Consider the following 14133-nt stretch of genomic DNA (forward strand, 5'->3'; position numbering starts at 1 on the left):
CATTTAGATGTGTACTTTTATATATGTGTATATGTATATCTGTTCTCCCTGATTAGAAGGTGAACTACTTGAAGGTAATTAGTATTTGTATTTGTGTGTGGGTATAGAATAAATGCTTTTTTAAACTATTTTAAGATAGTTAAAATTAGTGAATTTTTAAGTTATTAAAACTTTACGAATTCTTTTGGAATACCTGTATAAAGTATTTTGCAATACCCTATTCACTCATTTGACTATCATAGGCCTGATATTCTATTTGTATATTTGTAATCAAAACACTAATAATTCTGCCATTTCCCCTATAACATAAACTCTTGTTATTGATTTCTCATATTTTTGATAAAATAGCGGCCATGTTGTTCAATATAACTTATAAGGAATTTCTCCCTTAAAAGAGTATGATCAAATATCCCCCAATTTACAGCACTATTGCAATATTATCATCTGATGATTTTGAAAACTGTAGTCATCCAGAAGCTTGTTGCCTTTTCATAGTACACTGACTTAGAAGTAGATTCAAGTACTGCCTATGATATATGCTGATTACATAACCCTGAGTTTACCATTTATCTTCTCAGTTCTCTAAGCAATTCAAGAGTATAAGTTATAGAGAAGTTGCCAACCCGCATTGATGTCAAAGAGTGATGAATGATGTCTGCACTGATGAGATTTCAGTTCCTATTCCCTTTCCTCATTGTTCTCCCTGTAGGTTAGTATACTTTCAACATAATACCCCCTGCCTGAATGTAATTTGTTACTCAATTGATTTAATTTTGTTGCCTAAGTCATGAAAACATAAGTAAAACTGATCAGCACTTCCTCTTGGACCAATCAACTTTACTTATAATTTTTTTTAAAATAACTCTATGTCAACTTCCATCTTCATTTCTTTTGCCTCTTTATAATTCCAAAGGGAAAGGTTACATAAAATAGGAAACACATGATAATAATCTTACAAAACATTATTTTCATACTGATCAAAACAGAGTAGGAAGAGAAGACATTTCTTAATCTTGCAAAGAATAATAACAATTCCTTTACAATTTCATCAGAGTGATACAGGGATAATATTTCATTAAACCTTAAGGCATTTGAATGAGGAAATAGTTGACAATATTATTATTATTATTGCTTTTGTGTGAAGAAAAATGAGCAAGAGAAATCAGATAACTTCTTCTAGATTACCAACCAATTCAAGTTTACTCTTCCCATTAATTAAAAATTAGTTATTTTGGAAGGACTAAGTTCTCCTTATGGCAAAGGGCCCTCCTATCCTCTCCAAATCCAGAAAGCTTGATATTGTGTTCAAAACAGGAAGTGCCTAGATTTGGAACTATGCTCAACAAGTTATCAATCTGTACATATACTTTGATCTAAAGTGTTACTACTAGGCTTATATCCCAAAGAAATACTAAAGAAGAGAAAGGGCCCTGTATGTGTAAGAATGTTTGTGGCAGCCCTCTTTGTAGTGGCCAGAAACTGGAAACTGAGTGGACACCCATCAATTGGAGAATGGCTGAATAAATTGTGGTATATTAATATTATGGAATATTATTTTTCTGTAAGAAATGGCCAACAGGATGAATTCAGAAAGGCCTGGAGAGACTTGCATGAACTGATGCTGAGTGAAATGAGCAGGACCAGGATATCATTATATATTTCAACAAGAATACTATATGATGATCAATTCTGATGAATGTGGCCCTCTTCAATAATGAGACGAACCAAATCAGTTCCAATAGAGCAGTAATGAACTGAACCAGCTACACACAGCGAAAGAACTCTGGGAGATGAGTATGAAGCACTACATAGAATTCCCAATTCCTCTATTTTTGTCTGCCTGCATTTTTGCTTTCCTTCATAAGTTAATTGTACACTATTTCAAAGTCAGATTCTTTTTGTACAGCAAAATAACTGTATGGACATGTATACATATATTGTATTTAACTTATACTTTAATATATTTAACATGTATTGGTCAACCTGCCATCTAGGGGAGGGGGTGGGAGGAAAATGGGGAAAAATTGGAACAAAAGGTTTTGCAATTGTCAATGCTGAAAAATTACCCATGCATATATCTTGTAAATAAAAAAGTTTATAATAAAAAGAGGGAGTGCCTTAACTTCAAGAATATATGTTATAAGACTATGAATCCCCTTTTGATTTAATCTTTTTCCTGCATTCAAGACCAAATATGATCTATCCTGGGAAAAATTAAGCAATTCATCTAATAATAGTTAACTTTCTCATCATCTTCATTTTCTCTTTTTATCACTGTAATAATTATCATTTGAATATCAGATTATGTTAGTCATTTTTCAGATACACAATATGAGGTAAAGTTATACAATCAATGATAAGTATTAGTAAGGAAGTTGGATACCTTAGATTCTGGCATTTGCTCAAATTACTTTAAGAAAATATATTCTTTGAGCCTCTAATCTGTGAAATGGAGCAATGAATACTTGTCTTTTACCATGAGGTAATATTATGAGGATGTTATAACAACCCATGAGAAAAAAAAAAAAAACACTTATCCTTGAAGAAACTAGGTAAAAGATACCACATAAATACCAACATATCTTCTTAAATATATGCTGAACAATTAAAAAGTGAAGATTCTGACCAAAACCTTCATGGAAATACACCTTGATTAATACTATATTTATAATTTACTTTAGGTAACTTTTTGATTGTTGTAGTCAGAGACCTTTTCAGACATATAGCAAAATTAGTAGGAAAAACAATCCTTGTTCAACAAAATTATGTATATTTCAAATTTTACTTAATTAATTTAATTATATGACCCAAGTCACCAAAATATAGGTAAAACAGATCAATAATACCTCTTGGAATTAATAAACTTTACTCACATAAGCTTTTTAATCCTATCAAATCAATTGTCATATTCAATTTCTTTGTCCCTTCTTCAACATATATATATATATATATATATATATATATATATATATATATATATATATATATATATTTCCAGTGAATTTTTACTATTTTTCTCCTGAGAGAGCTAGGTTTGCCCTCAGATTCATTTTCTCCAGACCATATAAAATAAGATTCATAGAACATGAATTAATAGCACTAAGACTGATCCAGTGAGACTGTGATAGTTTTCATCTGCATATTATATTAATTTCATTAATCACTTTTTAGACACAAGTTGCTATGTGAAGTTATAAGATCCATAGTATCCATTCAGTATTAAATAATAAATCTGGAGACTTTGAACACAATTCCCAGGTCAGACAAGAGCCTAATCCCTTCTTTAATCCAACAGAAAAATATCACATTTGTAAAATGACAGATAAAATCAAATATGGCATATTTCACTTACCTGCAGCAGTTAGTCTCTGTTACTCCTACATTTGTGAAAGCAGCAAGAACTCCCAGTGTTCTTGTAACTCTGATGATCTTACTTAGATAGTTATTATTTTTAGTTAATATTTATTAAACATCCACAGAACTACAGGTCATCTTGCAGAACATGGTATTAGACTCCTTATTAGTTACTTTAATTATTTTTTTAAAAACCTATAAAGAAAGTTACCGAGTTATTTAGGAAATGAATGACTAGACATCTATTTTGTCCTCATCACTATTTAAAATATAACTATAATTAACAGTAATCAATGCAACAGATTTTTTTAAATCATCTGATCACTACATCCAGAAAGAAAACAGTGGAAAAGTACATGGTTAAAAATACTTTGTAGTTTATAGTAGCTTTTGATCTCAACATCTTATAAACATTATATAATTTAGCCTCATCACATACCTCTGAAGTGGCTAAGAATTATAACCTCATTTATTTAATGAGAGAACTGAAACACTGGGAAGTCCTAAATATAAGTTCATATCTAGAGTGTTCCAAACATCTTAATGTAGGTTTAATAGTTTCAAATTTAAATAAAAAGCTATTGAAGCTTAAAGCCATACTAATACATTTTGGCTCCCATATATTGCTAGAATATTGAAATGAATCTCAAAATCATGTGTTCAACTAGGACAACACTTTATATCAAAAATCTGTTTCCTTATACAATCCTTATGTTCTTTTACTTTTCTCTTTCTTTTGTTTCTTTAGGAAATCATTAGCTAAAGAAATCAAGTTTAAGCATTCTCCTGGGTTAGGCACTTTTTAAAAGCAAAATCTTGATCACAGTGGCTATAAGAAAGTAAGTTCCAATATATAACTACTAGTAGAGACAACAACAATAGCAACTCAGTGCCGTTGAGTTACCAAACATGTTAGCTCACACTAAAAAAACAGCATCTTTGGGCAAAAGTCATTTTTGTAAGAGTTTTCAAGTAATCAACCATGATTACTTAATTATCTTCAGTCTCTTTTTTTGCTTTATTGTACCCTGACCAAGGCTAGAGTGACTTTCTTTCCCCTGTAGACCCTATTTGGCTTATCTTTAATACACAAGACAATTTTTTAAAAAAATTAATTAAAGTTTTTTATTTACAAAGCATATACATGGGTAATTTTTCTTTTCTTTTTTTTTTTTTATAATAGTTTTTATTTACCAGATATATGCATGGATAATTTCACAACATTGACAATTACCAAACCTTTTGCCCCAATTTTTCCCCTCCTTCCTCCACCCCCCCCCCATGGCAGGCTAAATAATGCATGTCAAACATGTCAAAGCATAAATCAAGTACAATATATGTATACATGTCCAAACAGTTGCTTTGCTGCACAAAAAGAATCGAAACAGTGCCGCCTTCTGCTGTCCAATGCTTCACCTTGGAGTAGTTAAGAGCTTGAACAGCGGGGACACAGTTCAAGGCAACATCTAATACACATAGTACCTGGCTTGGCTGGAGGCTGTGGAACTCAGCCGCCAAAGTCCAAGAGAAGCAGAACCTTTGAAACAGGGACCACGGTTTTTGGGCAGACACTTCCAGTTTGAGCACAGGGGCTTTTCATATCAGCTGCTGAGATCCACGCCCCACAGGACACATTGGCTGGGCTTTGTGTCACCTTTACTGTTCAGTCTTAAACCTCAGGGAAGTCTCTAGGACACACAGAGGGGTCCTTCACTGGGCAACCCTCACAGCGCCTGTGAAAAATCCAAAATGCAGGCAGACAAAACCAGAGGGACTGGGAGTTCTATGCAGTGGTTCATAGTCATCTCCCAGAGATCTTTCACTGGGTGCAGCTGGTTCAGTTCATTACTGCTCTATTAGAACTGATTTGGTTTGTCTCATTGTTGAAAATGGCCACATCCAGGGGGCGGTGCCAAGATGGGGGAGAAGATACACGCAATTTTGTAAGCTCCCTTCTTCCCTCAGTACCAATTAGCTAAATCAGCCTCAAAAATAACACTGGACTGATAGAAACCACATGGACTGGAAGCAAGACTTACCAGCTGAAGAAAATCTGGAGTCTCTACAGAAAAGATTGGTTCCCAGGGGAGGAAGAAAAAAGGCAGCATAGACAGGGTTAGGTGCTAGCACACTTCACCGATCGAGCTGGGGAGAACTCTGGGATCAGAGAAGCCACTGAGATAGAAGAATCTGGCACAGGCTGTTAGCTCTTCTCTGCTTATAAAACAGCAGTCCAGAAGAGAAATCAAGCCACTTTAAAATATAAAGCCAGATACTACAACCACCCCAATCCGGAAGTGACCTAATAGAGCTCCGCAAGGCTGTGCCGCCTTCTGCTGTCCAATGCTTCACCTTGGAGTAGTTAAGAGCTTGAACAGCGGGGACACAGCTCAAGGCAACATCTAATACACATAGTGCCTGGCTTGGCTGGAGGCTGTGGAACTCAGCCGCCAAAGTCCAAGAGAAGCGGAACCTTTGAAACAAGGACCACGGTTTTTGGGCAGACACTTCCAGTTTGAGCACAGGGGCTTTTCATATCAGCTGCTGATATCCACGCCCCACAGGACACATTGGCTGGGCTTTGTGTCACCTTTACTGTTCAGTCTTAAACCTCAGGGAAGTCTCTAGGACACACAGAGGGCTCCTTCACCGGGCAATCCTCACAGCGCAGTCTTACTAATCACCTCTGCAGCACTTCCAGGGAGGGGGAGGGGAACTCTCTCCCAGAGCTCTCTCTTAGCTTAGGCACAGGGGCTGTGGCATCCATCTGGTCTGGGAGGAAGCAGGTAAAGAAATAAATAAATAAACTTCTTACCCCAAGGACAGACCCCAAAAGATTTTTAATCATGAGTAAAAAACTAAAGAGAACTATTGATTCCTTCTACACAGAGAAAGAGCGGGTATCCAACCCAGAGGAAGTTAATAGCAGAGAGTCAGCAGATAACAGTCTAATGGGGAACGATACCTGCCCCCCATCACATAACTCTCTCCTAGAAGAGTCTATTAAAAAGTTAAGAGAGTTTGAAGAAAAATGGGGAAAGGAAAGAGAAGCTATGATAGAGAATAACAACGTCCTGAAATTGGAGTTGGAAAAAATAAAGAATTCACAAGAGATGGAGGGAAACAAAATTTGTGAATTAGAAAAGGTTAAAAAAATCACAGGAAAGTAGGATTTCTGAATTGGAAAAGATAAAAAAAGTCTCAAGAAAGTAGGATTTCTGAATAGGAAAAAGAAAATAATTCTCTAAAAAAATTAGGGAAATGAAAAAAATTCAATAGAGCAAAATAATTCATTTAAAAACTCAATTGGACACATACAAAAAGAATTAAAAAATGTGAATAAAGAAAATAATTCATTAAAAATCAGGACAGAACAAATAGAAAAGAATGATTCATTGAGAACCCAAGAATCAGTCAAACAAAACAAAAAAAAAAAAAAAAAAAAAAAAAAAAATGAAAAGCTAGAGAATAACATCAAATACTTACTGGGAAAATCTATAGACCTGGAAAATAGATCTAGGAGAGATAATCTGAGGATCATTGGACTTCCCGAAAACTATGACCAACAAAAGAGCCTAGATTCTATTTTACAGGAAATCATCAAAGAGAACTGTCCAGAGATAATAGAAAAAGAAGGGAAAACAGGCATTGAAAGAATTCATCAAACACCTTCTGAAAAAGACCCTAAAAAAAGAATTCCACCGAACATTCTGGCTAAGCTGCAGAATTACTACACAAAGGAAAAAATATTGCAAGCAACTAGAAAAAAGCAATTCAAATATCAAGGGGCCACAATAAGGGTCATTCAAGATCTGGATGCCTCCACATTAAAAGATCAAAGGGCCTGGAACCTGATATTCCAAAAGGCAAAAGATCAAGGATTGCAACCAAGAATAAACTCCCTAGCTAAGTTTAGCATTTTCTTCCATGGAAGAAGAAGGTCATTCAATGAAACAGAGGAATTCCATTTGTTTCTAAGAAAAAAACCAGACTAAAACAAAAAAATTTGATCTACATCCACAAAACTGAAGAGAAACAGAAAAAGGTAAACAGAACTCTTGAGAACTGTATCTCTGTTGTGGATATAGAGAAAGTCTGCATGGATAATTTGATTTTACTGATATAAAAAAAGGGGGGCTGTAGTAAATGGAAGGGGGTAGTATCAGAAAAAGGGGAAGGAGTGATAAAAAGAGGGAAACTACATTCCAGGAAGAGGCATAGAAAATATACCATATCTGAGGGAATTTAGAGGGGGAGAAACATTGTGTGAATCTTACTCTCATCAGAACAGGCTCAAAGTGTAAATAATCGACATATTTGTTTTTCAGAGAATTCTCTCTCACCTTATTAAAAGGGGGGAGAGGAAAAGGGAAAAGGAAAAGGGGAATAAGGGAAGGGTCTTGGAAGGAGGGGGGAGGGATACTAAAAAAGTAAGGGCTGCGTGTCACAAGTGGGGTCTATAAATTAAATATTGGGGAAGGGGTTCAGGGGGAGTCAAGGGAAAAAAGCATAATCTGGGGATAATATATTGGCAGGAAATACAGAATTAGTCATTTTAACTGTAAATGTGAATGGGATGAACTCTCCCATCAAATGGAGACGGATAGCAGACTGGATCAAAAGTCAGAACCCTACAATATGTTGTTTACAGGAAACACACTTAAATCAGGGAGATACATACAGAGTAAAGGCAAAAGGTTGGAGCAGAATCTATTATGCTTCAGGTAAAGCCAAAAAAGCAGTGGTAGCCATCCTTATCTCAGATCAAGCAAAAGCAGAAGTTGATCTAATTAAAAGAGATAAGGAAGGAAACTATATCCTGCTAAAAGGTAGCATAAACAACGAAGCCATATCAATACTAAACATATATGCAACAAGTGGTATAGCATCTAACTTTCTAAAGGAAAAGTTAAGAGAGTTGCAAGAAGAAATAGACAGTAAAACGATAATAGTGGGAGATCTCAACCTTGCACTCTCAGATTTAGACAAATCAAACCACAAAACAAATGAGAAAGAAATTTAAAAAATAAATAGAACATTAGAAAAACTAGGTATGATAGACCTTTGGAGAAAACTGAATGGCAATAGAAAGGAATATACTTTCTTCTCAGCAGTTCATGGTTCTATACAAAAATTGACCATATATTAGGACATAAATATCTCAAAATTAAATGTAAGAAGGCAGAAATAATAAACACCTTCTTCTCAGATCACAATGCAATAAAAGCTACATTCAGTAAGAAGTTAGGGGTAAATAGACCAAAAAGTAATTGGAAACTGAATAATCTCATCTTAAAGAATGACTGGGTGAAACAGCAAATTATAGAAACAATTAATAATTTCACCCAAGATAATGACAATGATAAGACATCATACCAAATCTGTGGGATGTAGCTAAAGCGGTAATAAGGGGAAATTTTATATCTTTAGAGGCTTATTTGAACAAAATAGAGAAAGAGAAGATTAACGAATTAGGCCTGCAACTTAAAAAGCTAGAAAATGACCAAATTAAAAACCCCCAACCAAAAATCAAACTTGAAATACAAAAATTAAAAGGAGAAATCAATAATATTGAAAATAAAAAAAAAACTATTGAATTAATAAATAAAATTAAGAGTTGGTTTTTTGAAAAAGCCAATACAATAGATAAACCTTTGGTAAATCTGATCAGAAAAAAGAAAGAGGAAAATCAAATTGTTAGTCTTACAAATGAAAAGGGGGATCTTTCCACCAATGAAGAGGAAATTAGAGAAATAATAAGGATTTAATTTGCCCAACTTTATGCCAATTAATTTGATAACTTAAGTGAAATGGATGACTTCCTCCAAAAATATAGGCTTCCTAGATTAACAGAGGAGGAGATAAATTGCTTAAATAGTCCCATTTCAGAAAAAGAAATAGAACAAGCTATTAATCAACTCCCCAGGAAAAAATCCCCAGGACCAGATGGATTTACATGTGAATTCTACCAAACATTTAAAGAACAATTAGCCCCAATGTTATATAAACTATTTGAAAAAATAGGGGATGAAGGAATCCTCCTTTTATGACACAGACATGTTACTGATACCTAAACCAGGTAGATCGAAAACTGAGAAAGAAAAGTATAGACCAATTTCCTTAATGAATATTGATGCTAAAATTTTAAATAAGATATTAGCAAAAAGACTTCAGAAAATCATCCCCAGGATAATACACTATGATCAAGTAGGATTTTTTTTTTAATTTTTATTTTATTTTATAATTATAACACTTTTTGACAGTACATATGCATGGGTAATTTTTTATAACATTATCCCTTGCACTTACTTCTATTCAGATTTTTTCCCTTCCTCCCCCAACCCCCTCCCCCAGATGGCAAGCAGTCTTATATATGTTAAATATATTACAGTATATTCTAGATACAATATATGTGTGTAGAACCGAATTTTTTGTTGCACAGGAAGAATTGGATTCAGAAGGTAACACCAAACTAAAAAGTTTCTGTACAAACAATACTAATGCAAACAAGATTAGAAGGGAAGTAACAAATTGGGAAAATATTTTTAAAGTTAAAGGTTCTGATAAAGGTCTCATTTCCAAAATATACAGAGAACTGACCCTAATTTATAAGAAATCAAACCATTCTCCAATTGATAAATGGTCAAAGGATATGAACAGACAATTCTCAGATGATGAAATTGAAATTATATCCACTCATATGAAAGAGTGTTCCAAATCACTACTGATCATAGAAATGCAAATTAAGACAACTCTGAGATATAATTACACACCTGTCAGATTGGCTAAGATGACAGGAACAAATAATGATGAATGTTGGAAGGGATGTGGGAAAACGGGGACACTGATGCATTGTTGGTGGAGTTGTGAAAGAATCCAAGCATTCTGGAGAGCAATTTAGAACTATGCCCAAAAAGTTATCAAAATGTGCATACCCTTTGATCCACCATTGATGCTATTGGGCTTATATCCCAAAGAAATACTAAAGAGCGGAAAGGAACCTGTATGTGCCAAAATGTTTGTGGCAGCTCTTTTCGTAGTGGCTAGAAACTGGAAGATGAGTGGATATCCATCATTTGGAGAATGATTGGGTAAATTATGGTATATGAAGGTTATGGAATATTATTGCTCTGTAAGAAATGACCAGCAAGAGGAATACAGAGAGGCTTGGAGAGACTTACATCAACTGATGCTGAGTGAATGAATACAACCAGAAGATTGTTGTACACTTCAATGCTGTATGAAGATGTATTCTGATGGAAGTGGATATCTTCAACATAAAGAAGATCCAACTCACTTCCAGTTGATCAATGATGGACAGAATCAACTACACCCAGAGAAGGAACACTGGGAAGTGAATGTAAATTGTTGGCATTACTGTCTATCTACCCAGGTTACTTATACATTCAGAATCTAATACTTAATGTGCAACAAGAAAATGGGATTTACACACATATATTGTATCTAGGTTATATTGTAACACATGTAAAATGTATGGGATTGCCTGTAATCAAGGGAAGGGAGTAGAGGGAGGGAGGAGATAATTTGGAAAAATGAATACAAGGGATAATGTTATAAAAAAAAATTACTCATGCATATATACTGTCAAAAATTATAAATAAAATTTAAAAAAAGAAAAGAAAATGGCCATATCCATCAGAATTGATCATCATATAGTATTGTTGTTGAAGTATACAATGATTTCCTGGTCCTACTCATTTCACTCAGAAGCAGTTCATGTAAGTCTCTCCAGGCCTTTCTGAAATCATCCTGTTGGTCATTTCTTACAGAATAATAATATTCCATAATATTCATATACCACAATTTATTCAGCCAATCTCCAATAGATGGATATCCACTCAGTTTCCAGTTTCTGGACACCACAAAGAGGGCTATCACAAACATTCTTACATATACAGGTCCCTTTCCCTTCTTTAAGATATCTTGGGGATATAAGCCCAGTAGTAACACTGCTGGGTCAAAGGGTATGCACAGTTTGATAACTTTTTGGGCATAGTTCCAAATCACTCTCCAGAATGGCTGGATATATTCACAGTTCCACCAACGATGTATTGGTATCCCTGTTTTCACACATCCCTTCCAACATTCTGCATTACCTTTCCCTGTCATTCTAGCCAATATGAGAGGTGTGTAATGGTATCTCAGAGTTGTCTTAATTTGCATTTCTCTGATTAATAAGGACTTGGAGCATCTTTTCATATGACTAGAAATAGTTTCAATTTCTTCATCTGAGAATTGTCTGTTCATATCCTTTGACCATTTAGCAACTGGAAATTGGCTTGATTTCTTATAAATTAGAGTCAATTCTCTATATATTTTGAAAATGAGGCCTTTATCAGAACCTTTGACTAAAAATGTTTTCCTTATACTATAACATATTTAATATGTATGGGAATGCCTGCCATCGAGGGGAGAGGGTGGAGGGAAAGAGGGGAAAAATTCAGAACAAGAAGGGAGTACAAGGGATAATGTTGTAAAAAATTACTTATGCATATGTACTGTCAAAAATGTTATAGTTATAAAATTAATTTAAAAATATTTTCCCACTTTATTTTTTCCCTTCTAATCATATCTGCATTAGTTTTGTTTGTACAAAAACTTTTCAATTTGATATAATCAAAATTTTCTACTTTGTGATCAATAATTATCTCTAGTTCTTCTTTGGACATAAATTCATTCCTCTTCCACAGGTCTGAGAGGTAAACTATCCTATGTTCTTCTGATTTATTTATAATCTCATTCTTTATGATATGAACCCATTTTGACCTGACCTTGGTGTACGGTGTTAAGTATGGGTCAGTGCCTAGTTTCTGCCATATTAATTGCATGGGTAATTTTTCCAACATTGACCTTTGCAAAGCCTTCTGTTCCAATTATCTCCTCCTTCCCTCCACCCCCTCCTTTAGAAGGCAGGTAATCCAATACATGTCAAATATGTTAAAATATATGTTAAATCCAATATATGTATACATATTTATATAGTTATCTTGCTGCACAAGAAAAATCGGATCAAGAAGGAAAAAAACTGAGAAAGAAAACAAAATGCAAGCAAACAACAGAAAGAATAAGGATGCTATGTTTACACAAGACAATTTTTAAAAACAAATCTCCATTTTTTTTAAGGAGAACACACTCTTCTTGTACAAATGATTAAATTTTGAAACTTGAAGTTTCAATTTCCTGGAAATTCCATGTGCTTGTTAATTATGGGGTGTGACATCCTTGTTCCCTTTCAGGAGAATCTACTTAGTCACTATCTTTCTTCCCAATCCCCAAAACTCACTCATCCTTCTCTGAACTCAGAAAAACCCTAGTTGTTCCTCCAATTAGAAACCAGATTACCTAATCTTGTTTCTTTTCTATATTCTGATAATTGCTTGTTTTTAATGCATAAAAATGTCTCCCTCTATTTAGGGTTCAGTTCCAACTGAGAGGTCTTGTCCCAATTTGTTTTGCAATTGTCAATTGATATGCTTGAAAGTCTGAGCTTTTAAATTCTCAGTTATTTCAGATTTTACATGTCACAGATTGGGGCAAAAACAGATGGGACAAGAAAAAAAAAATCTAAAACCCTATATACTCTTTCAGAAATCCTGCTCCCCACTCAGCTTGCTCAGGTATTTTGTGGACTTCTTTGTGGAAGACTGTTTCAGAGGTTGTATTCCCCTTCCTTCTCAATTCTTCTGATTTAAGATAAAATTCCACTTAAGTTGAAGAGTATACTATATGTCACAAATAACCATATTTGCAAGTGGTATAGCTGGCGGCCACAAAAAACCATAGTTGGTGAGAGACTGACATACTGAAAATGAGATTAATGAAATTTGGTATCAGTTTACTGTTGGGAATCCTCCTGGAAAAATTCCTTTTAATCTGAAGCTAAGGGAAGAACACACTTGAAAATTGACTGGTCTGACTGCAGATTGAAGGATATTATTTTCACTTTTTCTTTTCTTTCTTGTGATTTTTCCCCTTTAGTTCTGATTTTTCCTTCACAAAATATCTAATATGTAAATATGTTTAAAATATTTGTATATGTATGACCTATATCAAAATGCTTACTCTCTTGGGTAAGGGTAAAGGGAGGGATGGAGAAAGAAAATTTGGAAATCAAAATCTTATAAAAGTGAATGTTGCAAATTATCTTTATATGTAATTGGGATAAAATTAATATTAAATGAGGGGGAAAAAGATAGAGCCCTCAAATTACCCTAAAATATATGAAAATCCAAATTGCTCCAAAATTTGGCCTGAAGAAGGGAATTAATTGTGGCAAATCAAAGGCTTTGAGATTAGACTTCCAGGAGATAAGGAAGGCTAGCAAGTCTGTGTTTTGTCTTATTACTTTGTGTTTTCATTTCTTTGTAAAATGCTCAAAAAAATCTTTGTCTTTGTCATATCTAGTATTTGTAGATTTTGATACCTAGAAAGAGTTCTAAGGGTAAAATGCAGCCACCCAAAAAGACTGCTGAAAAGACACTGCCAAAGAGTTTAGTATGCTGGGGGAGATTAATAAAGTTTCATACTTTAAGCAGTTCTCTCAACTTTCTGCAATTTCCCCATAATCCAAGTTAGTAAGATTGTAAACTCCCAGTCCATGTAACTAAGACTAATTCCCACTTTAGCTTTTTCAGCAGGAAATTAAATTAAAAAGAAAAAAGAAAAAAAAAAACCTGCAAGATATTTTTTTTCTGTGACATTTTAGCCCTGCTTAGGTTAGGCTTACAGAAATAATGTCAGATAATGAAAGAAAGGAAA

The sequence above is a fragment of the Sminthopsis crassicaudata genome, chromosome 3 (genome assembly GCF_048593235.1).
Source record: "Sminthopsis crassicaudata isolate SCR6 chromosome 3, ASM4859323v1, whole genome shotgun sequence".
Classification (NCBI taxonomy): Eukaryota; Metazoa; Chordata; class Mammalia; order Dasyuromorphia; family Dasyuridae; genus Sminthopsis; species Sminthopsis crassicaudata.